General features: G+C 47.0%; 1 long non-coding RNA gene across 2 annotated transcripts; it reads left to right on the forward strand.

Annotated features, from left to right (window-relative positions):
- The first annotated feature begins 9 nt into the window (after positions 1–9).
- On the forward strand, positions 10–12836 carry LOC122216213. Of its 2 annotated transcripts, XR_006200788.1 has the most exons (3): positions 10–173; positions 10166–10456; positions 12563–12836. It is a non-coding gene; the product is annotated as an uncharacterized LOC122216213 (long non-coding RNA). The 2 variants fall into 2 exon arrangements; XR_006200787.1 differs by lacking the exon at positions 10–173 and having other exon boundaries at positions 9677–10456.
- Positions 12837–13059: the final 223 nt, after the last annotated feature.

A 13059-nucleotide genomic window follows, 5' to 3' on the forward strand; every position in this document is an offset into this window, starting at 1 on the left:
CTTGAGGGAAAGTCCATAGTAGCCTATTGCTGTGTCATAATGCCTGTCATTCACCTCACTTCGTCTCATCACGTGGGCATTCTATCATCTCCCAGCATCACAAGAAGAAGCGTAGAGTACGGCACAATAAGATATTTTGAGAGAGAAGGGGCATTCACAAAACTCCTATTACAGTATGTTGTTATAATTGTTCTAATTTGTTAATCATTATTGTCAATGTCTTACTGTGCTGCTTTATAAATCGAGCATTATCACAGGTATGTATGTGTAGGAATAAATAGAGTATGTTTAGGGTTTAGTACTATCTGTGGTTTCAGGCTTTCACGGGGCATCTCGGAACGTGTCCCTCTCAGATAAGGGGGAGACTACCGTACAGAAAACCTGTAGCTGCTGTGTAAAAGCATAGCTTCAAGTCAGGTCTTCTGCCAGCCCCTGCCACCAGACAGCCACCCCCCAGCCCTTCCTGTGTGGAAGTATTAGAGCTGCCATGTTTTTGTAAGTTTACCTCCCACCACTCATACCTTAAACCCCACGGGACTACCCGTGGGTCCAGACGACATCTTGTGTTTCCCACATAACGCAATGCTTCTCTCTCGTCTTCTGCTCTTTTTTTACCGAAAGGGATACTGATTCTGCCAGTCCCAAGTCTACTCCTGTCTCTGTGAGGCTCTTCCCTCGCACCACCCAGAAGGAACTGGTGTTTGTGCTCTTGGACACACTGCTGATTCAACTATGTCCGACCGTGTGCCAGACCTGATTGAAAGTTGTCTGGAGACCAATGGGCTTTGCCATTTTTGACACAGACCATGTCTTGGTCACTTAGCACAGTGCCTGGCATTTCTCTATTTACTGCTACTTGGTGATACAGACTTGCCCGATATAGACTCGCTAAATAAGTGAATGATGTAAGTGGAGACATGTTGTGCCCTTTCTGGGGCCATTGGATTTGTGAGCTCCATAGTATGGTCACCAAATTATGAAGTGTCTTCTGTGTGCTAAGCACTACAAGGATATGCAAAAAAAATTCTGAGCCCAGATCCCATCCTCAAGTTGTCAAGGGAGCTGATGATTGCTGAATGCCTACTGTGTGCCAGATGCCCTAGTGAACCCTTCTTAAGTGTTGCATCATCCTCTCATTAATCTTATGAGGGAGGCTTAAGATCCCAGTTTTTACCAGTAAGGAAACTGAAGCTCAGGGAAGTTCAGGAACTCACGCAGAGTCCTGCTGTAAGTGGTGAACCCAGGACTCAAACCCAGGTCCTTCCTGACTCCGGAGTCTGTTCTGTTTTCACAACAGACTGCTGGTTAAGGGAGACAAGACGAGACTTGCATGCATTTCCTTGGCTGCCTTTTCAGATGTACCAGTCCACTTTTGTTGCCCAGGCAGGAAGAACTGCTAGCTTGCTAACCCTGCTGGGTGGAGGCCCCCAGGTGCATCCTAAATGTGCCTTTGGCCCAGTGGGTCCTGAGCAGGCAGACGTGCTTCCAGTGGCCCAGATCTCCTCTTCCTGGCAACTGCACCTTCAAGGTGGTGAGCCCCTTCAGGCACCAGGCACTGAGATGCATTTGGAAATTTGGTGAAGGTTCTGGAATGCCTTTACAAATGCCTTTCTACCCTACATCCTGTTCCAACCTGGATGTTCCATCAGACGATTCTCCTAAAACAGCTTTAATCATATTTAATATTCTCCTGTAAAAAGATTGGCATCTAAATGCAAAGTGTATCCTGGATTGGATCCTGGGATAGAAGAAGGACATTAGCAGAAAAAACAGTGGAATCCAAATCAAGCCTGGAGTTTAGTAAATAATAATATACCAGTATCAGCTTCTTAGTTTTGATAAATGTAGCATACAATGCAAGATGTTACTAGCATCAGGGGAGATAGGAAACTTTCTGTACTATCTTTGCAACTTTCCTGTAAATCTAAAATTATTCCTGGGCCCCTGGCTGGCTCAATCAGTAGAGCCTGTGGCTCTCGATCTTGGGGTGGTGAGTTCCAGCCCCACACTGGGTGTGAAGCTTACTTAAAAAAAAAAAAAAAAAAAAAAAATATATATATATATATATATATATATATATATATATATATATATATATAATTACTCTAAAGTTGGGGCACATGACTGGCTCAGTCAGTACAGCATGACTCTTGATCTCTGGGTTATGAGTTCAAGCGCCACATTGGGCATTTAGCTTACTTAATAATTATTCCAAGGGGCGCCTGGGGCTCAGTCGGTTAAGCGTCCGACTTTGGTCACTTTTGAGGTCATGATCTCATGGTTCGTGGGTTCAAGGCCTGCATCAGGCTCTGCACTGGATCCTCTTGGATCCAGTGGAGGCTCTGCACTGGATCCTTGTGGAGCCTGCTTGGATTCTCCGTCTCCCTCTCTCTCTGCCCTTCCCCTGCTCGCACTCTCCCTCTCTCTCTCAAAAGTAAATAAACATTTAAAAATAAATAAATAATAAATAATTGTTCCAAAATAAAAGTTCATTTAAAAAATGTTGGTGCCTCTTACAAGGTGATGACCAGGCTACTTGACTGGGTTTTGGGGGTTCTCCAACCTTATCTTCCCCTTCTTTCACCCTGTGAAAGAATCCTCTGTTTGGCTGAATGGTTTTACTCACTGTCCTCCAGACAAAGTCTGTGCTCCCCTCTCCCCTGCATTTGCCCTAGCCATGTACCCTGCTGGACTGATCACCTGCCAAGGAATTGTCACAGTCCTTAACTGCAAACAGATGCAAGCTAGTGTGAACCTACTGAAGCTCAAGCTTCAGGCCTGTCATTTGCAAGGTCCCAGAGTGTGCACCATGGCTGTTAGGAGAAAGTGATCCCCCTGTAACCGCCTCTGCCACACAAAGATCCTCACAGCCCTGAGACTCTGGGAGGTGTATCGTAGTTGTAGTCTCGGCCACATGTCCTTGACATGCCAGGTAGCTGCAAGGGAGTCAGATAGTATCTGACTTTTCATCTTCACTGTGTGAGGCCAGCTCTACCTCCAACCACAGTGGGAAAGTCCCCAAACACAGGAAGGGGATTCATTCACTGGTTCTTCACAAAGTGGCAGATGTTCACTACAGGTGGTGTTTTAGAGCCAAAGCTTCCATGAGGCACAGCAGGCTCAGGTGACACTTGGGAAATCAGCTTGGTTTGGCCTGGAGGCTGCCTGGTACAGACTGTGCTCCTGCATCTGACTCACTAGACCAGGGTCGAGGGGACTTCATCTCCCAAGGGCACTTGACCTAAAACCTTTACAATAAAAAGGGCCCATGTACATGTCTTTAGCAATGGAAAAGGGTCGTACAGGGGAGGTGACAGCCACCTGAAGCTGGGGGGTGTTCCCCAAGGCAAGAGAGCACTGTCATGGGAGAAGGTCTGTGTGCTCTGTACCCATGGTGGCACCATCACTCCTCCGGCCACTGCAGCTAGAAAACTGGGAGCGTCAGACTCCTCCCTCTCACTCACCCCCAACATCCAGGCAATCAGCTGGGGCTAGCTACTGCCCCCTAATATTTCTCAGGTCCGTCTCATCAGCAGGCATCTTCTTCAGGAAGCCCTTGCTGACCTCCTACCTGGCTGGGAGGGGGAAGGTCAGGGGTCCGGCCTTTGTGCTCCTGTTGAGCACAAAGCTCATTAACTTTGCATGTATCTTATGGTTGCCCTTGCCACATAGCATTAAAATGGTCTATTTCCTCATCTCTTTGTTCAAGCACAGAATGCGCCTATCCCTCTTTGTACCTCCAGTGCCTGGCACACAGGAATGCACAACTCGATAAACATTAGACAGATGGAAAGAAGGAAGAAGGGGAGAAGACAAGAAGTAGGCTGAGCTTGAGAAGGGCCCCTTGGACTAAGCAATGAAATGTCCCCCACACTCTTACCCCTTAATGCTGCCTGCAGCATGCTTGCCCCAGCCAGACTCAGAGCTGCCTTGCCGGTGTGAAGGGTACAAGTAGAAGACAGGGAGTGAGCCCTCTGAGCTTGCTCTCAGACTCCCCTGTGCCAGGTGATCCTGGGGACACTGGGGACCATGCAGGGCCTCATTAGGAGGGACCTGCGGAAGACAAAAGAGGCCTCAGGCCCTGGGTGGGTTAATCAGCAGCATTAGCCCCATACTGCCCTCCTCAGACTTCTACATGAGAAAGGTATAAACCTAAGTCACTGCTGTTTGGGGTTTTACCATTGTATACAGCTGAACTAATAATCCTGTGGCTCTAAGCTTGCTAGAACATTCTCTCTTGCCTCCTTCGGGGCCCTGCTTGCAAGGCAGGTGTGTGTCAGGAGGCTTGCAATTGGAAGCCCCAGAGAATGTTACCTGGCACTGGTGGCCCCTGCAGCGGATAGATGGTTCCTGGGTCCCCAGTGCCAGCACATGCAAGGAATGAGGAAATGGGGTGGGCAAGTCGTCCGGCCTCTCTACTCCTTGGGTTCCTTGCTCTGAAAACAAGAAAGGTGATCTCCAAGGTTCGTATAGCCTCAAGTTCAAAATATTTGTCTTATGAATGAAAAAGTAGCACGGAAGAGATGGGGGGTTTAGGTGTAGGCATTATACCTGGGCTCCAATCCTGGCTCGGCCACTAACCAGCCGTGCATCTTGGACAAGTTCCTGCACCTCTCTAAGCCTCTGTTTTCCTGAAGTCTGAAAGTGAAACTATCTTTGCGCCTGCTTTGCAGGGGTGTTTCAGGATAAGAAATACTGTAGACAAACGTCTGGGCACAGAGCGGCCACTCGGTAAGTGGGGCTGCTAGGTCTTTGTGGGTGGAAAGTCCTTCAGAGAGTCTAGCTGAGCTGAGCCCTGGGTGGTGAGGTGAGGAACATGATGGCAGGCAGGTAAGCAACATGGGCAAAGGAAGGGATAGGCATAATGTGATGGTAAAGAGTGGGTACAGTGTGGTCCCAAACGGGGAGAGACGACGCTTCCTTTCAAGTGTGACGCAAGACAGTCTACAACAGGTGCCACTTCCAGCAAAGGGAACTGCATGGGTCACATGGCATATGAGCTGGGCACTACACGAAAGCAGGATTTGTAGAGCAGAAGCTGGAAGACAGTGGAGTTAACGCCATGGACCAAGGCAGAGAGCTGAGAGCGTGTCCTGTGTGTTCCGGGGGTGGGGAGGGCAACAGTGGATGAGGAATGCTCAAATGCTTTAAATGGAGCACTTGGGCCCCTCTTCTCTGCAGGACAACGACAAGACAGGCCAGCGAACCTCCACTGCTCACGCTGTCTCCTACCTGCTTCCTCTCAGCACCTCTGCGTAGGCTGTGTCTGTGAGGCCAGAGCCAGAAGGCCTGGGTCTGGAAGGAGCCTCTGCGGTCCCCTGGGAGACCTGCAAAGGGGCTGGTACAGCACTTGTGTTCAGAAGGTGAAAGACTTGGAGAGCAGGCAAGCAGGCATTCACTGCAGCTTCCTTCCCGCCTGGCGGCTGGCTGCGTGCCCTGAACTTGACCTCAGATGACCTGTGTGTTCCCTTCCTGGAAACGGTTCCATTGCCAGAAGCAGTTGAGCTTTGGCTTTGGCTTTCTTTCTCCTTCAGAGCAGGGACTCTGGCTTAGCTGAGATTGGCTCTGCTACTGTAAAAGTCCCCCCATTAGCTGAGCAGGACCTTGCTTTCTTGTCCATCACCTTCCACGGGGGTGGCTGCTGCTCTCCACCTGTCCTCTTACCCCTTGTCAGCCTTCAGGTTCTCAGTTTAGCTTTGGCGACTTTTAAGAGTGGAGATAACTGCATAGATAAGGTGACTTTAAGAGTGCAAGATCACTGCAAAGATAAGGACATAAAGACCAAGTGGGGGAAGTGTGAAATGTTCTCCCCAGGCTGCTCAGCTAGTTAGCTGTGGAGCTGGGACAGCCCAGGAGTTCAAACTCTCAGACGATGCTCTCTTTCTGGGCTATGAGTTGCCTAACTCCACACTCCTCAAATTCATTAAAGCCGGAGGTGTGGACCTTCGCTAATGTGCAAGTCTGGATTAATGTCAGTGTCTTGAAATCCTCGTGTGAAAACGTGAATTTTGTTTCAGGCATTGTCCTTGGTAACTACCAAATACCATGCTTGGTTGTTTTGTGGATTGGGCTGGCATGAAAAATAATTCCAAAAATGCTTGAATTTGCCCAGTGTCACTGATTAGTGTTGCCTTAGGAAAGGAAATCCAGTATTAGCCCCAACAAGGGGAAGAAACTGCAACATTTTCTCTCTAGTCAAATGCATAAGGTATATACATAGCATACTTACCAAAGAAAGGGACTAATTTCTAATCAGCATACAGGCTAGAATGTTATTAATCCCATATAGGTTGCTTTGGTCCAAAGCCTTCACACTTACCTTTGGAGCCAGTTTATGGGTCCCAGTAGAGAGCCAAGCTCTGTTTACCGTTCAACAGCAATATGTTGAACATCTGGGTCCCAGGCACTGGGCAGGGTGCTGGGAATACACTGGGTAGCAAATAGGCACACGTGTACTTTAAGAGTGACCTCTTCACTTAAAGAAATGTCTTCTCTAGGTTTGAATGCCATCTTAATCATCAGGTTTGGTTCTGAAAGATATTTTTGACTGCTTTCTAAAATTAAGCTCCTCTCCAAAGGATAGAGAATGAATTCACTGATTGAAACTACCCAGAAAAAAAATGTAGCTTAGACAAAGGCAATCTCAAAAGAGGAATTCCCAAGACATTTTAAGCAATGGCCACGCAACCTCCCAAGGAGACGGTTAAATAAGAAACATGTATTGGGAAGCGGTATTTATTTAAAATGCAAAGGCACATTTTCATGAGAACAAGGTTTTGGCTTCTGGAAGCCAGCCACCTCTCAAAGCAAGATGACCAAATGGTCTGAACCAACTCAGATCTATTGGTTGCTGTCTACTGGCCATGAGCCCTTAGGCTAAGACTGTCCCGGGCATCCACATCTGACAGCACCTGCCTGCGGAATCTCCAAATCAAGGCAAATTACAAGACTGACAGAGCTTAGAAACAAACCCGCTTATTTACACAGGTTCCCCTGTTGCCAAGGATATTTCATTGATCAAAGATAAGTGTTATCATTTGAGTTTCCAGGTTCTCACAAAGAGCTCATTCTATATGTTTTCTATTTTATACAGACCTTTCTCATTTACCCTCTCCCTCGAGGCCATACCCCGACTCTTGTGGTAGGCATTAAAAATTCCCACTGTATGGACAGACAAACTAAGGTTTGGTTAAATGGCTTGCCAAAAGCCTACAGCTACAGCGGGCCACTGATGGGGCTTGAGACCGGGTCTTGCAGTTCCTCCTCCATCAGACACAGAGTTTAGACTCCTGCAGAAACGTGTGATGGCTTGTGCAAGCAGTGGTTCCCAGCCTGGCCAAACATTAGACCTCGCCCAGGTGTGGCTAGATGTTGCCAAGGACATGAGGCTTGGAGTCCCCACCCAGCTCCATTCGAGGAGAATCTCTGGGTGTGGGGCCTGGGCACCAGTATTCCTGGAGTTCTCCAGGTGGCTGCAATGGGCAAAACTGAAATCATTCTGTTAGTAAGCCGGATCTGCTTCCTTCTTTCTCAAGGACCCGCTTTCCAGTTGTCTTTTTTCAATAATAATGTTCTATTTCTCAAGTGTAGGAATAATACTTATTTGTAGAAATTTTAGAAGAAAGGTAGGGCGAAGAAAAAAATCGCCAAGAGATCCATTGTTAATATTTTGATGTATTCTCCTCTAATCTTTGTACATATCTACTTACAAATTTTGGTAATATATACTAATATTTTCTTTTGATTGCATATGGTAAATAGTTTCCAATGTTGCCAAATAGTTTTCAAAAACACTATTTTAATGTGAAAGCAGACAAGATTTTTAAATATACTGTCCCCAACATTAATAGTGATTAACATTGGACTAAATAAATAAACACTTAAGAAAATAAAATAAAATCAGTAAAATCATTATAATGGCTGCATAATAATTTAATGGGCTCACCTCCTATAAATCAATCAATCTTTAATATAGGACACTTAGATTGTTTCTAGTTTTCTGTTGTTATAAGTAAGTCTTCTATGAAGATCCTTGTACCTACATTTCTGTGCACCACTTTCTTAGAAGTGAAATTAATGAGCTGGAGGGTATAAACCTTATGAAGTTTGTTGATAAACATTGCTGAATTGCTTCCCAAAAGGGTACATGAATTTCTGGTCCCCTCGGTGTAAAGAGAATTGGGAAAGAGAATTGTTACAGTCTTTGCAAAATTAAGTATTTTCATTCTGTGATCCGTCAGTTTGCTATGATTATTAATGAGGCTGGACTTTTTATATCTTTATTGGTCATTTGTATTTCTTCTTTTGTGAATGTTCATGTCCTTTGCCTTCCCCTGCCTTTTGGGTGTTTATCTTTTTTCTCACATATGAAGCATACTAAGTATATAACACTTTTCCATTCATTTGTTTTGTAAATGTTTTCCCTAAATTTATCATTTAATTTGGGTTGTTGACATACACAAGAGCTTATTGATTTTATGCTCAGAAATACCTTTAGACTGTTTGATCAGGTAAATAGTTACCAACAGTTTCTTCTACAAGTCTCAATGAATAAAAGCCTGCTTACATAGGAGCAGTTTTTCTGGTTAAGCAGGATTTTATTGGTCTGGACTAAGAAAACCAGTCCATCTCCTACAGGAACCTGACTTGAAATGATCAAAACTATAATATTTTTTAGTTTACATTCTTTGAACTACCCCACTGGATACATGATAATGTAAAAAACATGTTGGTTGTTCCCATCTTTGTAGGGCAAAACATTTAAATTTTTTTAATGTTTATTTATTTGAGAGAGACAGAGAGAGCCAGAGACAGAGCACAAGCAGGGGAGGGGTAGAGAGAAAGGGAGACACAGAATCTGAAGCAGGCTCCAGGCTCTGAGCTGTTGGCACAGAGCCAGACGTGGGGGTCGAACCCGCAAACTGCGAGATCATGACCTGTAGTTGGAGGTTTAACCTACTGAGCCACCCAGGTGCCTCAGTAGGTCAAAATATTTAAAAGCAAACAGTATGCATAGCCTCTCGCAAAAGACTGCCCCACCCACAAATTAACAAAGTCTGCTTTCTCTCTGATTTCAGAAATAGGGTAGGTTTTAGGAGGGTACCACTGGGCCCTAGGTGGAGACTTTCTTTCAACCCAAGCCTCTCCTAGTCTCCCGCCTTGGGGACAGACAGACTCTAAACCTGAGCAGGGTTGCTCTGGAATGTAGTATCTGGTAGATACTTACACTAAAAAATTTTATGTTGCTTCTCTGACCTTCAAACTTAACTTGGATGCCCTGTATTTTTGTTTGCTAAATCTGACATCCCTGATCCTGAGGTTTCCTTTCAGTGGTGATGTTGGGGTCTGCGTCCCAGGCGTGCCCACAGGAAGCAGTACACAGACGTCGCACAACTGGTAGATCACATAAAGGTGTTTACCTGCCTCCCTCCAAAGAGGCTCTCATGGCCAAGGGGCAGCCTCTTCCCTGGGCCCCAGGGATACTTTCTAAGAAACCCACTGCATTGACTTTTCTATAGCAATCAGCAGGTACTTAGAAACCTAAGCTCTTCACCCAAGACTTGTGGGCTGCTCCCAGGCTTCCTGCACGTCATGGTTCCTCTTCCTCCTTTTTCTAGCAGCTGTGAGGTTCTTCTTGGGCTGGTGGATCCAGTCAGGCCCAGGTAAGTGCCCATCATTGCCTCACTCAGGTGTCCTTAGCCCACTACACGTTTTTGTTTGAGTGGCCAATCTGTTCCCTGTGGCCTCTTTCTGCCTTGACACCTATTTTCTGTCTTGCGGACTCTTGCTTCACTATAAATAATTAGATTGCTTTCCAAAAGTCGGATGCTCAAATTCATGTTTTATTGTGGTTTGAAGTGGCCAAATGACAGGTGGATGTGGGTCATGGCCTAGTCATGCCTCCATTAGGACAACCCTAAAGAATGGCAAGAAGAGGGAGGCATCAGCTCATACCCCCTCCCTGGCTTAGCAGATAAATAGTACAGTGTTGGCAATCCAGAATACTTCCCCAGGAACAGTGCCAGAGTGACCTCGAGTGACTCAGTCCGTTAGTGCAGGTGTTCCCAAGATCGCCTCTCCCGCTCCATGGGGCACGGCTGCGTCCTTTTTACCTCTGGCCCATTTATCTCCAAAGGCTTCTAACGCAGAGCTTCTCAATTTTGAGGGTGCCTAGGAATCACCTGGAAGTCTTGTTAGAGTGCAGACACTGAATGAGCAGCGCTGGGGCCTACTGAGAGTCTGCCCTCTTGACAAACTCATCGCACCGCTGCTGTAGGTCCACGGATCACACTTTGGCAAGCGTCTGAAGCTTTTCCTGATTGGCTGCAGGATGGCCCAGGCGCCTGGTCTTTTCAATTCCAGGGCTTTGGCGAAACCGCCAGGCCCAGGAGGTCGGAATCCAGGGCAATGTGATCCACGTCTGTGAGAAAGGCAACTGCAGGGAGAGGGCAAGGAGGTAAGCGGGAGTGAGAGCCGGGGAGCCGCGGGAAGCCTGAGAGAGGGGACAAGTTCTGGACAGTTTAGAGTGGAGGTGGCAGGCCCTAGGGCTGCTTGAATATGTAGGGAAGGAGGTGTTTGGAGAGCTGTCGTCTCCAGCTGGGGAGGCTGAGGAAGGTCTCCTGCTCCGTGCCAAGCCGGGTGCCTGGGCACCTACACATCATTGCCTCCATTCTCTTAGGTAATGCATAATATCCTTACTGATTATTGTATAAATTTTAACTTTGGTTGCCATGGCTATTTATAGTTAAAATATTGTAAGACCCTTTCCCTGTGAAGGGGGCAGAGGAATCAGGGGATGGGATGGCTTAGAAGGAGGAGACCATCTGAGCGTCTGCTACATACAAGGTCCGAGATAGGACATTGCCACAGTGTGGCTCATTTGATGCTCTGCAAAGGAACCTGCAAAGGAGCTAGCATAAGTCCCATTTTTACAGATGAGAAGGAGGCTGGGTGAGGGAAATCACCTTGCCCACAGTCACAAACCAGAACCTAGAGGAGTGGAAATGGAGCCCAGGCACCCGGAGGGAACATCTCAGTGTTTGGGGAAAGGGAAGGTTTTGTGGGGGGGGGGGGGGGGGGGGGGGGAGGGTGCACAATGGCCAAATGGAATGATGGGGGCTCTGAGGCTTGGTCCCCTTGCACTGCACAGTTCCCGCAAATGGGGCTTGACCCTCACCCACAAAGGATATGGGGAAGGGGGAGCCTCGATAAGGAAAGGGGTGATCTCCAGTTCAGGTCTCAGGACAGCGAGCAGGCTCCTGTCCAGCAGAGATGGAATGGGAACAACATATGGAAACAAGATAATGGGACAAACAGGGTGATGATGAAGAAACCTTTTAGGGATGCTCAGCTCTTTTTAGGAAGCCTCTGCATCACTCTGGCTGGATTCTTAAGATTTGTAGCTCAGGAATTTCATGATTTTTATACTGCACATATTTTCTGTGGTCTCATCTCCCCAACTCTACATGGTTTTGTTTGTTTGTTTGTTTTTGTTTTTTACTAAGTCCTTTTAAAAAGGCTGACCTTGTTGGAGGATTTGATGTTTAAGTTTAACCAGGAGGTAGATAATAAGATCTTGGTCCAGCCAATTTCCCCCACCCCTGAACCTCAAGTCCCCATATATATGCTGCTTCTTGGGTCTCTGGGCATGTCCCACATGTGCCTCAAATGGACATGTCCTTGCTGACTTCATTCAGCCACCTGCTCTTCCTCTGGGCCCCTTGGTGCTACCATCCACCGTGTTGCTCTTCCAGAAACCTCCTCTGTGTGCCCTCATATAATTGATCCCTATCCTGTTGACGTGAGTCACTAAATCTGTCTCCAATACATCTCTGCATCCCCAGCCCACAACCCTAATGGAGACCACCATGATTTTTTTTTCTCACCTGGGTTTCTGCAACAGCCTTCCAGCTGGTTTCTCTGCCTCCATGCTGAGACTCTAATACATCCCCCATACCGCAGCCAGCACTGAGCAAGATGTGGTCCCTGTCCACAGCACAGTAGATGGGACAAATCTACTAAATCTACTAATGATGTAATTGGCAGGTTCAGTCTTGAGAGACCATCAAAGGCTTCCTGGGGTGTCACCCGAGTTTAGCCAGGAAGGATGAGTGGGAGTGAAATGGCAAGAAGGCAGGAAATGCTTCTGCTGAAGCTGTGGTGTTTCAGAACTTTCCTTTAGCTGTCAGGCCCCTGGTGACACATATACCCCAAGTCCTTTCCTCTGCTGGATTCTGTCTCAATTTACAAATTAATGTCTACTGAGTTTGCCCCACTGCCACTCATCCCTTCCACCAGGCTTCCCTCGGGTCAGATTTCTTCCACCCTGGTCTAAATTTCTGAATCTAGTTCTCTAGTGGGAGGAATGACAACCAATCGACTGGGAATTTCAAGTATATGTCCCCAGGAGGCAGAAGCCTCCATGCCTGCCCTCATGAAATGGACAGAACTGATCGCATTTACACCTACCTTAGAGACCCCACATCCCCGTCACATGCACACACTATTCCCTGTGTGTTAGTTATGAGTGCTGCTAACCAAGTACTTTTGCTTCTGCTTCCAGGCACATGGCAGCATTGTACCTACTGCACTTCCCCAACCCCTCATGACTTGCTTTGGCCCGTGAAATGAATGCAGAAGTGACTTGTATTACTTCCAGATGAACACTTGGAGAATTAGTGCTTGATTTGCCCCGTCCTCGCTTCCTGCCTTCAGGGTCGAGGAGGCAGCATGTCCAGTTCCAGCTGCCTGCGTCCCTGGGTGGCTGTGGGAAACAGAGCTCCTCTTGACCCACAATGGACACATTTCATGATCGAGGAATAAACTTTTATGTCAAACCACTGTGATCTGGGGATTATTTGTTATTACATCAAAGCCAAACTGACCCTGACTGATACATCCCATCAAATCAAGGTCTGGGTCGGGGAGCACCGAGGTCTTTATCCCTGTTGGGTATTCAACAACCTGAGTCTCAGAGCCAAAGTTCCCACCCTTCTGCCCAGCCCCTTAAGTTGGAAGATTTCCAGGTTATTTCATCTCTTTGCCATCATGATGAGGATC

This window comes from Panthera leo, chromosome A3, assembly GCF_018350215.1.
Source record: "Panthera leo isolate Ple1 chromosome A3, P.leo_Ple1_pat1.1, whole genome shotgun sequence".
NCBI lineage: Eukaryota > Metazoa > Chordata > Mammalia > Carnivora > Felidae > Panthera > Panthera leo.